The sequence below is a fragment of the Ptychodera flava genome, chromosome 8, assembly GCF_041260155.1.
Source record: "Ptychodera flava strain L36383 chromosome 8, AS_Pfla_20210202, whole genome shotgun sequence".
Lineage (NCBI taxonomy): Eukaryota > Metazoa > Hemichordata > Enteropneusta > Ptychoderidae > Ptychodera > Ptychodera flava.
In genome coordinates, this window is record NC_091935.1 from 28,473,318 (window position 1) to 28,487,184 (window position 13,867).

Genomic DNA, 13,867 nt, shown 5'->3' on the forward strand with positions numbered 1-13,867 from the left:
TTTACAAAATACCAGCATTTCTGTCCTCGTACACCGTACACTTCGGTGTTGTCCGAGACGACGATACCTCCGCGGTACGATGTACTCTAAGCCAGTATTTTGTGAATAATCTTATGGTACTAGTAAGAATTGCCTCTGTCAGCAGGTGTCCCAACTTCTATGGACAACTAAATTAGTTTTAAGTTGTCTAATTTACCTGTTTGTCATCTAAGCCCTCTAGTAACAACACCAAGAGATAAATGGGTGTTAATACCTTGTTTTCCGAAACACGGAAATGACATCATCGCATTATTAACGTATAATGACGAGGCTAACGTTGAAGTTGTGTGATTGAAAAGTGACCTTGGAAGTAGCAACGTTTCAGGGAAGAGAAAAACACATTGCCTAATCGAGAGAAACTTGAAACATCCAACAAAAGTGAACTCAAGGTTTAGATAAAGGTCATTCAAAGTTTCTCATCACAATTCCCCGTTGAAAGGTCTGGCTCCGTCACCATGGCCATGTATTAGAGCTCCTAGTAAACCACTTTAATGCCTGTAAGTTTGTTTCGGGGAAAAGAGATAAAATTGTCTCTCTTTTCGTCCGTTTTTGAGTTAGATTTTGGGAGAAACAACACTTTCACGACGAGATGTGTGATATGCAGTTTTCATGGGAAACGCTCGACCGTTCAGTGCCCTGACAGTTGTCATAGTAACAACAAAAGAGACAGGTGGGAGAAAGACAAGCCCTCAGTTATTTCATGCACTGTGACTATTTCGGTTCATGGTGCGTTCACTACATTACCGAGTAATGCAACCAGATGGAGGGACCGAGAACCAGGGTCTGTAGCGGCTTTTGTTCCCAGCTACGGTACACACATAGTTGCCGGTGTTCTGCACTGAAATTCTGCCTCGCCATCGAAGTAAATGAAGCTGTACCCATTCGCACACATGCATGGTCTTTGCAATGCTGGCAAGCTAAACGGACTCGCGGTATCTTCCCTTAAAAGGGTGTTTTGAGATGAACCGAAGGTGACGGTTCTGAGGGCATTCGCAGTTCGTTCTAGTGGTGTATCTACATATCTTGATATCCCGCTCGCTTTGTCTTTACCTTTTGATCTAACCTTTCCATGAATAGCGTGGTGGATTTCATCAATAAATCAATAAGGAGTTTTTTTTCTACCGTAGCAAATTTGTCATTATGACGTCCGCATCCCCGGGCGCTAAGTACATCTTTCAAGAAAAACACAAGACACACCTTGAACGAATGAAAAGAGCGGAGTTTATCTTTGTTACCAGTCGAGGTTTGAGGCTTGGTCGACTTCCAATGGAGCGACATTCCAGAGGCCGATGCCATATGCGAGACAAGGCACGCCCCCACGCTTGTTTCCAGTGAAAAAAAGTCTTACTTTGGATTCTCCGCTCCTTAAGGAGTCGTCGACCTGGAAAATAAAACAATAGAAACCAATTACCGCAGTTGGACACTGGTGTCTTTGCCCCTTGTACATTCCTAGTGATGGGAGGATCGCATTTGCACATAATTCGTCCATGTTTTTTTTTTCGATCGACTGAACTTCCGATAGTTGAAAGCCCCTCATCAGCTTGCACTACTAATAGCACTTTGCAGGCGTTGAAAGACATGTTCGGCAAACTAAAGTTATAAAAAAACGAATTTTCACAGCCTAGTACAATCGGATACAGCGTTTTTTTACTTCAGGCTGGGGACGACAACGCTAGTGCTTGGTGTACACTGTAATATGTGCTCTCGTGTTATGCGAATATCAAATTTCAAAGGGCAGGACCTTTAATTTGAAAAAGAAATGTTTTCACATATTACAGTGACATGTATGTCAGCCAGTTTACAACTTAAATACGAATTCCGGATGTGTTCACTTAGGGGTAGCTGGTTTTTGCAGGGCATTACATGGCCCGCCCTCTCTTAGCACACAGAAGGGTAAATCAGCTGTGTCCTGTTTCTCTTTTTTGCTCCATTTCGTTTCTATAGAAACCAATCCGAGCAGAGAAAAACTATTTCTGCAAACACTCTGACGCGTACACTTCCTGTGGTCCTTTATCTCCGTGAATTCAGAGAGATCGGTATGTTACGCGCCAATCTGGTTTTCCTCCGAGGCTGCTAATGATATTTTAGGATGCTATGTGACTTTTCCGAACGTCCATCGCTTTCCTTGCACCTGTTGCATATTGTTGTTCATTTGCGCCCTGGTCTATTATTCCCAAACAAGTAAAAACACGATTGAGAACAGAATGGAGCGAAAAATTACTTGTTTGTTTCCTGTAGCTTTGCGGATGGATTCGCAGCGACCCGAGTCATTTAGAGAACAAAGATACAAAATTAGTTAAGTACTTGGGACGGGGGACACATACCTTGTTTTATATGCGCACATAACTGTCACGATTTCAAATCCCGTCCCTCGATCACCGATGATGTAAATGTTTTGTTTAATTTCCGACTGAGTTAGCGACTAATCTGCCCGAATCCGCTAATCTCTGCGCCCAATGAGCACTTTACACCGAAGTTAATGAAGCCAGAAAGTCATTGAAGCCATCTAAAAATACACATCCCATACCCAGGGTTCTGTGCTTGACCGGAGAGATTTCTTGACTGTTTCTGCAAAAATTGCTCGGTTTTTTGCAAAATCTCCCATTATAAAATGAAAAATATTACTATATACCTGTGAATTCGTTCAGTGGAATGTTTGAGCCTTTGCTAAACGTGTACAATGGTGGGCGGTGATTGGTGGAGTGAAGGAAAAACAAGCATTGACGGCGAAAATGGCAATAATGAGCGAAGGCGAATTAACTTTTAAATAACAGACTCTTTACAGGAAGCGTCGACGAACAAAAGCGGCACAAGAATCCTCCAACTTGTCAGTGGAATTTAGTATTTAGACGGCTTAACCCTATTATCCAGCGACTTGCTTCGGCTAAATTCGCTTATTTGGGCGACTTCATCCACTTGTGCTAAGTTGCCTTACCTAAGCCCATGAAGGTTTGTCCGACCGTTTGTTCCACTCGACATTGAGTGTATACCTCTCGTCCGTTGATTCCACGCTCTGTTTGTATAACTTTCTGTCTCTGAAGATGCACTTATCTCTCCTTTACTTCGTCCGGGATTTCAACGTCAAGTTCCGATCTAATTGTATTACATGTAATTGTATTTCTTTCTATCGGTTCCTTTCATTATCTCACACCTACCTTTCTCTCTCTCTCTCTCTCTCTCTCTCTCTCTCTCTCTCTCTCTCTCTATATATATATATATATATATATATATATATATATATATATATATATATATATAAACACGTTTCTCATCAAATATATATGTCTTTGCACGCATGTTTATCTCACTATCTGATTACTTAACGTACATCTGAGTTTATCCTGCTTGTCTTTCCATCTCTCAATGGTTTTTTTTCTGGCGTTTTTTTTTTCTATCTACCTATCTTTCCATGTGTTTGCCTATCTGTATTATCTATTGTCTGTCTGTATGTCTGTCCATTTGCATGGCAGCCATTCTATCTATATTTCTATTTATGTGCTTAAATATGCGTATACCTGTCCAGCAATCTACACCTACCTATGCAATATATCGTACATGTTCACACAAATACACCGCACGCACGTGCACACACACACACACACACACACACAGAAGTAGTAGTGATCTGCAATCAATTAGTCATTTCAAGTCACAGGTCATTTTCGAATTGAAGAAGGATAGGCCAGCCCATTCTATTTTCAACGGGAAAAAAACTTGCGTTTTCATCAAATCTGTGACCCAAAATCACCGCAAATTATTCTCTCATGTTCTTTTCTTTATGGGAGTGTACTCCTTGAGGGAAATTATCCAGAAATTATGTACGCCGTCAATTGATTATGTTTCTTTGTATTCAATGCCTTCAAAAGTCGATATAAATGTCGAACATTAAATTGTATTGAGAACGAATTAAGTATTTTACCATTTGACCACGACGAGAACTCTCGAGTACTTGTCTGGCACAGGTGGTGCTAAAGACTCTGGCGGATGTCCCAATCTTACAAGATCAATAAAGGCTATTTGTCATTTTCAAGGTCTACATTCCTAATGGAGTCACCGTAACACAACCGTTCTTGTCGTAGTTGGCGCTCTGCTGCCCGCTTTCCTGCGACACAACCGATTTTGGTGGCCTTTGGAAGGCTAGTTTATTTTGCCCGCGTTTCAACTGTTATCTGGTTGTTTCAACCAAGAACGCCTGAGTTAAACGGCGTGAACGTTACCTTGAAGTAAGTTGTTCACAACACGGGCGCAAAAACAACCGTTGTTCGGTAGCTCCATTCTCCATATATTCTACAAACATTCCACGCATTCGTTTTCTAATTTGAAGGGTATTCTCATGAAGAGTTTCTTAAGACTTAAGATAACACCACAAGGCGATTGGGCAATTCAAAGGATCGCCCATGATGGTCCGGCTCATTTGCTACTGTTGTGATTTGTAGCCCGGGGGTCTCCGTCTATACGCCATAATTGTCGGACCATGGTCTCTGACAAAATACTGCTAGTTTTTCCAGTTTTGCAATTTGTTTTGCTGTATGCCGAAGAAAAAAGCTGCCTACATCAGGTTTTCTAGTCCGCTACATGTGGTGAATCTATATTTACTTCCTCATTCATAAAATGTTCATAAAAAAGAGCAAAATTTGAAAGATTAAAGCTTTCCCTCAGCCGGCGACCACCACAGTCTTTAGGTGTCACGTGATCATCTTGTCATGGCTGGTCAAACATCGTGAAGCCTGACGACAAATTTTAGAATACCAGCTCGCGACATAAGTCATCACTAATTTTTGCTTAAAATGGTTTTGTGGCGAAGAAAACGACAGGTCAAACTAGAAAAAAAGACAATTTTTCGCATAAATAAGATCTGCCGGTGCAAATTATAGCTCTGCAAACCACATGGCACGATCGCAGACCTGTAGGCCTACTAACTGATCGCTATGAACATTTCACGCAAGAATTTTTCCTCAATAACGAGCTCACAATTATAACATAATTGAGACCTTATTTTCGCTTTTTTCCTGCACTATTTTCTTAAGTTGGCATGTGGATAACGTTAAAATCTACGACTTCAAACACGAGATCCCGGACGCTTTGCTTATTCACCCACAGTTGAATTTCAAGTACGCTATTGTCACTGTGAGAAAATGGCGCGCAAAGTGTCAAAAGTTGCTGCGCAGACGACACTTTGATCTCCCATGAACACAGGAGAAGTATTGGTTGCGATGTTTTAGTTCATCACATCCTCCATTTCAATACGGTTCAAAGGTAAATGGCATGCAGTTCGCGACTTTCAACCATTACGCCCGAAAATTTTGAAGGGCTTGGATGTGTTACTATGTCGTTTAGTCAAAAGATAATGTATTTTATCCAATTTAGACAGCAACCGTATACTGGCACACGGAAACCAAAATCAATCATCAGACCATTGACGTCTGAAACATTTTCTCGTTATACTGAGACAGCACACCTATCTGGCCGCGCTGTTAGTTCGGCGCCGAAGCCAAACAGTGTACAACTTGTACACAAGCGAGCTTTACAGGGTAATGAAAATGCATCGGCCTAAGAGACCAATCTTTTTAAGCAGATCGTTTTATTGCGTAGATTCACTGGATTCACTGGAGTTGCAAAAAAGGCCGATTTTTTTTTACCACAGTGATCCAGTTTTCAGATTTGTTTATTTATTTGTTTGTTTATTTATTTGTTTGTTACATGCCATTCCAAGATAATTTTAGGGAACGATAGACATTCGGGTCAGCATAGGGGAGTTTTTGAGAGGATTACTAATTCTGAATTCTTCCAATATCAACCAACTTTCAGACAAGACTACACAACTAGAATAATAAATAAAGGTTAAAAACATATCAAAAAGGTAGATGGCATACCCAAATATATAGTACACCCTATGGTATAACAGATCCAAAGATCAAGTCAGCACTTTGTAGGGTAAAACCAATAAGGCGCTTTAAATAAAAAATTTTGTTTGCCGCCAGCGTCCTGGTAGGTTTTTAGAGGAAATTAAGAAAACAAACACAATGTTAACACTATTACAAATAAAAATATTATTTTTCCAAAGGAAACCAAGTAAAATTGAGCTTATATTAATACACTTGTGTTTTTTGTCTGTGTTTGGTTTGGTTTTGTTTTTTTTCACTGGCTGGCCAGGCTGGTAGGTTTTTCAAAAATCAACGGATGGCAAACAAAGGATTTGCTTTAAATGGCCAAAGATGCTGAATAAAATTAATCAACGTTTTGTCATAGATTTTACTCGATATGTGCAACGTTACCGTACGGTCTCACCGGAAAGATTACAGCCACTCAAGTGTACAAAATTTCGCTCTAATCAGTCTGTATTTTGTCAAAACACGCACCTGGCCGTTTCTGTGGTTTGCTTCTTTTCGCCGCTACTTTTGGTGATTCATCGAGGAATTTCTGACAGCTGATGTGCGAGCCGGTGGCCGATAGAGGGTTAAGGAAGCGTGGCATTTCAAATCAGTGCCGAAGTCAAACCTAACCCGGGCCCCGAACGAGCCTGCAATGATTGAAACGTCGAATTTCAACACGGTATGAAGCACTCACCACTTGATGTACCATAACTCTCGCCTGATCTTGTTTCATAATTTAGACAGAGTGCAGTCAGAGCTGACCATTACAAGTCCGCGCAAGAAAACAACAACAAAATGAGACAATGCTTGATACTTTAACCCGAAAGCTAACAAGACGAATAAGTAAATGCCAGTGAACCGAAGTTTTAAGGTTACATTCCCACCTGTTAGCACGACATTGGAGCTTCTTTCGACAGCCTCCCCCACTTCGTTAACACAATACGCCAAACATGGCTGTTAGTTCCCCTCCCTTTCGTAAACCAAAGTTGTTTTTCAGGTTCAGAGGACACAACTACACGTTCATTGTAGAGAAAGGAGCGAGGAATCGCGTGAGCCAGCTTGTATAACACTGTCACAGGGAAAGGTGTAAACTAAAAACCTTTAAATGTGGATTTTATTTTCGAGCAATGAAGCGCTCTCACTTTCCTGTAGTTTCTCAGTATTTGGTGCCGTGCCTGCGTTGAGATTCTTTTACGCTTTAGAAAATCTTAACACAGTTCAAACACCAACAGTTTCGAATATGTTCCGGTAACAGGACGTCAGACCGACTTTATTTGACTTTCAGGCGAACTACGATTTCTTATCACGGTGTCATTTTGCAGGGAGTTGCCTTTGAAATGCCAAAGTTGAAAATAGCTTTTGGGGGCACTTTCCACTTTTACCGCATTTGGTGACTGGGCCGCGGCCATACATGCGTGAGTGAGTGAATACACGGATCTGTTATGTCCATGCTGCATTGTAAGTTACGTGCAAACATAATATTGGTGTGTTCTGTCCATTAAGGTCTACTGTGACAATCGATCTAGAGGAAATATCGTCTCACATGAAACACTTCTCTTGATCGACGACACGAGTAATGTTTACATGCTACTGCATTTTCTGCCCCGCCAGAGTTGTTTTTTTTACCATTCTTGCAGCGCACATTGCTTTCACACTCTGCGGGCAAAGCTATTTTGAGGGCGCTATATTACAAACGTATGAGCAGGCTGTATCAGTGTTTTCCGCCCCGCAGTTTTTTTACAGAACACGAGGTTGTATCATATCCGGCGACGAGTTCGAAAATATTTACCAGCACCACTTAGCGTGCGTCAGACAGTTTAGGGCATGTACATGTGAGGAGTGTTTTTCAGCCACCCGTATTACGCGCTGCATGACAATCAGCCTGATAGGGGTACTCCCGGACACTGCATTGCGTCGGCGCTGACTCTCCAGACATCATCGGCAGCCGCGTTGCCAGAGTGATGGATAAGAAAATGACTGGACGGGAGGTCACAGGTCGGTTCTTCTGCAGTACAGTAACAGCCCCTTTACACGCTTGTAGAGCAGGTACAAGAGTGCTATTATCGGTGGAAGAAGCGCTGACGCCGAATTGCCAACTGACCGGAGAGCGCCGGCCATTCAGGTCTTCACGCTATGCGCACGCGGACATTCATGGCATTTTTATACTGATACAGTATTTTCCTCGCCGACGATTACTCACCCTGGCCGCGAAAAGAAATGTGAAAGGCAATATTTTAATTAAAGCCCAAGTGTTTGGCTTAGTCACACTAGCGGCAACAACGCCGACTTGCCAGGTTGATGGAGCGGGTCTAGGTGGTTGTTGTCAGAATTAATCCACTTCTGCCTTGGATTAAGATTGCTGTGTTTTACCTATGAGTGGCCCATTCGGGGTGAAACCCAATCGTATGGACACTCCAACATAGCCACTTTTGTCGAACCACTTGTCTTAAGACGGTGCTAATGAGGAGAAAAACAGCAAAGGGTGCCGATGAAGGGGTTAAGAATCTATGTCAACACTCAGGGGGCATCTACACAAAAGTTACTTGGGACACAAAGAGAGCGGTCGGGTATAGTCGCCAAATATGTACAGACTCTGCCAGTTCTTATATGTGTTCTAAGCAAAACACTACAACATCGGCTTTGGGTCTCTATTTACATAAGAAAGAGGTGGGATTTTTAGGGACAGCGTAAGGAGTTGTTGTTAATTCGGGACGGTTGAAACAGAAACACTACACATAAGTCGACACAGGTGTACCAGATGATGGAAGTGACGACAGACATAGAAAGCACCCAGCAAACGACCTCAGCACCACTCAACAATCGCAGTCCGCTCACTGACATTTTTACTCGCTCGGCGAGCCGCAAAAATATGCAGCTTCGTGGTTTGATATTTTTTAGAAATCAGACGTTTGAACAGTATCTTGGGTGTGTTTTGACATGCCGAACTGTGAGAGCTCAGATATTCCAAAATCGACCGTGACTAGGAATTCTTAAGGCCGCTTTGGAACTCTGTATATGATATGTTTGCTTACTTGCCCTTCACATACAAAAAATAACCGACCAACTTAAGCCACATAATTTCTGCAACACTGAATCTGCCGAGAATTCTTTCGTAATTTCAAATACCGGCTTTCCTTTATTAGTTTGGAATTCGTCCCACACAACCTGCCTGACTGAATATTTCGCCGGTTCCTAAACACGGCCCACACACAACCGCGGTCGGAGAGGCCCGCGCTCCTCTGAACACAATTAAACTTTACTGTTTAAAATTGCAGTCTTGCCCCGAGCTCGACTTAGCTATGTCCTTTGTTGCACCCATGCCAATCATTTTGCAATTTTCCTTGCTCCTTCATCGGCTATTTTTTCAACTGCAAAACAAACAATACAGGGACCGCGTTACCGCGGGACTTGTCCCAAAAACAAATCGCACAGACTATGGCGGGTATCAGCCCACTTTGACCCTACTAATAGGAGAATAAAACGGAATCAAACAGCGAGGGCCCCGGTAAAAAACGTCAATAAAGTAAAGAAAACAAACCTGTAGCAGAAAAAGTACTGTTAGCGACAAATAGCAGGTTTGAATGGTGCGAGTGGGCAAAATGAAAACAACATAAAGAATCGTAAGTATTAAGATGTAGTGAAATTGTGTCCAGATGATAATGAAAACATGGGTTTCTAAGCGTGGGTTTGTTGTGCAACTTGGTGAATTGAAGGCCTGCGAGGTATTTGCCTAGGACTGGACATTGGGACCCACCATGGTGCAAGCGACAAACAATACTATGCAACTCTCTGGACTATTAAAAGTTGCTAACAAACTTGTTACTAATTGCTTTGGCAAGGCTTCAAGTGGGCAAGGCTGTCTGCAAAGTGATGATACTTGCACGCGTTGTTGATTGATTGATGCGACTGTGGCTGTTCGTTTTCATCTCATGGTGATAACGACAATGACGACGACGGTGATTATGATTATAATATGGAGATGGAGAACAATGATATATGTAATTAAACAACACCGTTTAAGGAGAACGTTTCGGTGTTGAAGGGAATCATTTTTTGTATCGATCATGGCGTCAGTAGTAGTGGTCGAGAAGACGATGATGATGATGATGATGATGATGATGATGATGATGATGATGATGATGATGATGACCACGACCACGATGACAGAGGCGGCAGTAGCGGTTATAGTGCCGGTGATGGCGGTGTTGTCGTCGCCACCGTATTGTTGTCACAGGTAATCAGACGATTACGACGCCCGCTTTGATAGTCGACGTCGCAGATGTCGTCATCTCGTCGTGAACGATGATGACGTCAACAACATTTATAACAAACTTCCATGACTTATATTGTTTCTCATGATCAATATGGCGAACCCTTGATAAAAATAAAAATACAAACTTTTGCGATTCCCCCCGCCATTCACTTGATGCTCACAAAAGTTACAGCGATACACTCGTTGGAGTCTGGCACCCGTCCTAACACGTCTTAATCAGCGGGACTCTACACGTTTTGACATTTTCAACATAGGAAAATATTATCCTATAACGCAGCCCAGGCCCGCTGTGAACACATCTTACTGTGGTACGGATCACCAGAACGCTTATCAGCGTGTAACGTCCGTTTGTTATTAGAACACGCGGGGAATTTTATTTTCCTTGTCAGGAATTGATGTTTCTTGCGACTCTACCAACTGTTAGATTTCTCGATCTATCCGCCTGTCCCCGCAAGGTCGGCCGCCTCCCACTGCTTCGGGCGAAATATCTGTAAATACTAAAAGCTAAATTTGGCCTTAGCATAGACGCTAGAAAAAACATGTCAGTCGTTGAAAACGATGGTAGCGATAAAGGGGCGACCCACGACGTTTCAACGCTGCGCGGTCCGACGCCGGCAAAATATTCAGTCTGTGCAAGCAGGGTGTTCTCGGGCCGCACAGGTCACGTGACACAAGTCGCCTTCCCTCGTTCAGCGTGGAAAACGCACTGGCTATGTCATTTTAACACGAGTCTGTAAAAGTGTTCTGATGTTTATAAATTTGAAATAAAGAGGCTTAAAATCGATCCTCTTGAAGTAAGTTAGGTATAGCACAAGAACCTCGAATAGACTTTATTCTGTGCGGTCCCTGGATTATCTCCTAAATGATGTAAATGGCACAAAAACGCGATATTTACTACATTTTTCTGTGGTTTTTTTGCTCTTTCGTATCCGTGCATCAGATTCTCGTTCCACTATCTCTAAGAGATGCTGAAAAACATAGAAACGCATTATTCTATGAACCATTGTTGTTTTTAACAAGACTGGTTTTAAGCTGTAATTCACAGTTGAATTCACATGCACGACTTTACTGAAACACTTATGTGTGTTTTTGGATAGCATTCGACGGTTGGTCACTGGTAAACCGCCATGCTTCAGCTGGTGAGTGTATCCGTGCTGGACTGGTGTGCATAAACAGAACAAACGGGTCCAGCCAGGTCTGCAGGAGTGGTCTGCTTGCATCCGAGTGCACCTTTCGCGACACATGGCAGAAACACACACTCTGGAAAAAATGTTAAAACACAGCTCAACGTAGACCCTGTATTCTATCCTCCTGTTCTTGTCGTCAGTCTACAGCGCTTCACACTCAACCATGACGTCATGGTCATAGTTACGAGCCTATCCTTCGAAAATATTGGCAACAGTCAAGAGTAAAGCTAAAGTATAGCTGTAGTGGACTTTCGATGTATTTTCCAGTTTTTTTGCTTTGTTTTTAAAATACCGTTTCTTGTTCTACCCAGAAACAATGCCAAAATGCCTCGTGTGTATCTGGTAACAAAGCCTTATGCCAATGTTACATTTGACAACTACAAATTTCAGCTCTGAATGCAATTCCTTCCCAAACAGTAACATGCAATATTATACCCGCAAGAATAATACTTTGTAATATTCAACATACTGCTGCTGGAAGAATACGGAAATGATTTTGTTTGATAGAGCGAAGTAATGAAAATATTAAAACTTTTGTACCATTGCTACCAACATCAAAGAAATATTAACCATTCGCAGGATCGTAGGAATGAACTCATCTGCGTGTCAAAGTATGAAAAGATGTCAAATCTGATAAGAATGAAATGTGATATGCGTTTATCGCGTGTTCAGTTTTTTTTCTTCCTTTTTTCCCTCGAACTGATGTCAAGGTTGGTTCATTAGGACGAACCACTGTTGATCTCTTGGACGTGATGATAGCGTGTGAAATCGACAACTCCACGCTCCAACAGACGATGTGAATGTGAAATGGACGACTCCACGCTCCGACAGACCCGAGATGGCATTTCAAGTGAAATCGACAACTCCTCACTGTTACAAATGACGTTTATGTGAAATCGACCCGTACATGCCCCAACGGTTGTAACTGTCGACGCTTTTTTTCAATATCGTTCTTGCATACTATACTTCTACTTTGCTTGATGGTAAAACTTGCAAGTGTATGAAGTAGAATCCAAGATATATGCATATATGTATGTGTGTGTATGTATGTATGTACGTGTATGTATGTATGTATGTATGTATGTATGTATGTATGTATGTATGTATGTATGTATGTATGTATGTATGTATGTATGTATGTATGTATGTATGTATGTATGTATGTATGTATGTATGTATGTATGTATGTACGTGTATGTATGTATGTATGTATGTATGTAGGTAGGTAGGTAGGTAGGTAGGTAGGTAGGTAGGTAGGTAGGTAGGTAGGTAGGTAGGTAGGCAGGCAGGCAGGCACGTAGGTAGGTAGGTAGGTAGGTGTATGTGTGTTTGTGTGTGCATGTATGTATGTGTTTATGTATGGATGGATGGATGGTGGATGGATGGATAGATGGATGTTTGTGTGGATGTATGTATCAATGTATCCATCTGTTTAGTATCGATGTAACTACGTATAAGCATGTTCCTATTATTTATGTGTGTATTAGCGTATGTATATATAGATATGTTTGTGTCAATTATTTTATTTCTGAACATTGATGTCCGACAAAAGACATTGGAAATGAACATTTAGGAATCCGTACGTTTATGTAGTTCTGAAAGCGCTCATGCAAAATGACACGTACTTTACATAATCTATGCTAATTGCTACCAGAGTTACGTTAGCATACTGAGTTAAGTACTTTTTCGTCGCAAGTCTCTCTACACAGACTCTGCCTCGACCGATGGAGCATAATGCAATTGCAATATACAACATCTCATTATAAATGCATCCCATGGTACCAATTTATATTGGTTACTGTAATAGACATCAGGTGATGGGGGTTGTCCAATGCAGACATGCGTCCTACAAGCAAACGCAATTCACAGCCTGCACGGCTGACTGCATTGCCAATCTATTCATGGCACGTAGTGGGTGTGAGCATGTGTGTGTGTTTGCGGCTGTCTGGGGACACCGCCCGACAGCCAGGGGAGTAAATATTGAACAGTATGCGGAAAACACTCGACTGGGTCCCGACAATGGCTCTTCCAATCCTTAGACTGCTACTTTTACCAACCCACGTTCCTTTTGCAGTTTCCAAGGCACAAAGGAAACTCAAGCATTCGCATCGCGTACTTGTGTACTTGACTAAAGAAAAAAGAGCACAGTCTTTCTCATTTGCCCCCTCGAACCTCAAACACTCGTGTTTTGAACACTTATATACTGTTTGTGTTAGGAGAAGCGAGCCTGCAGTGCCGCATAGCCAAATGCACAATTGTTCAGTCTGTTAAACATTGGGACGGGAAAGTCAACTTTTCTTGGGAACCGCATAGAAAGACAAGCATGCCCGGCGTGACTCGGTGAATGGGCAGTATTAAGATCGCCGCTTTCTTTGATTTTTACTGTAGCAACAAAACGACTCTTACTTAGAAACGACACGATCTTGACCAGGCGACTGGTGAGGTTAGAACACAAGAGCTGGAGTAGGGACTTTGGGTGTTAATTTGGTGTTTCC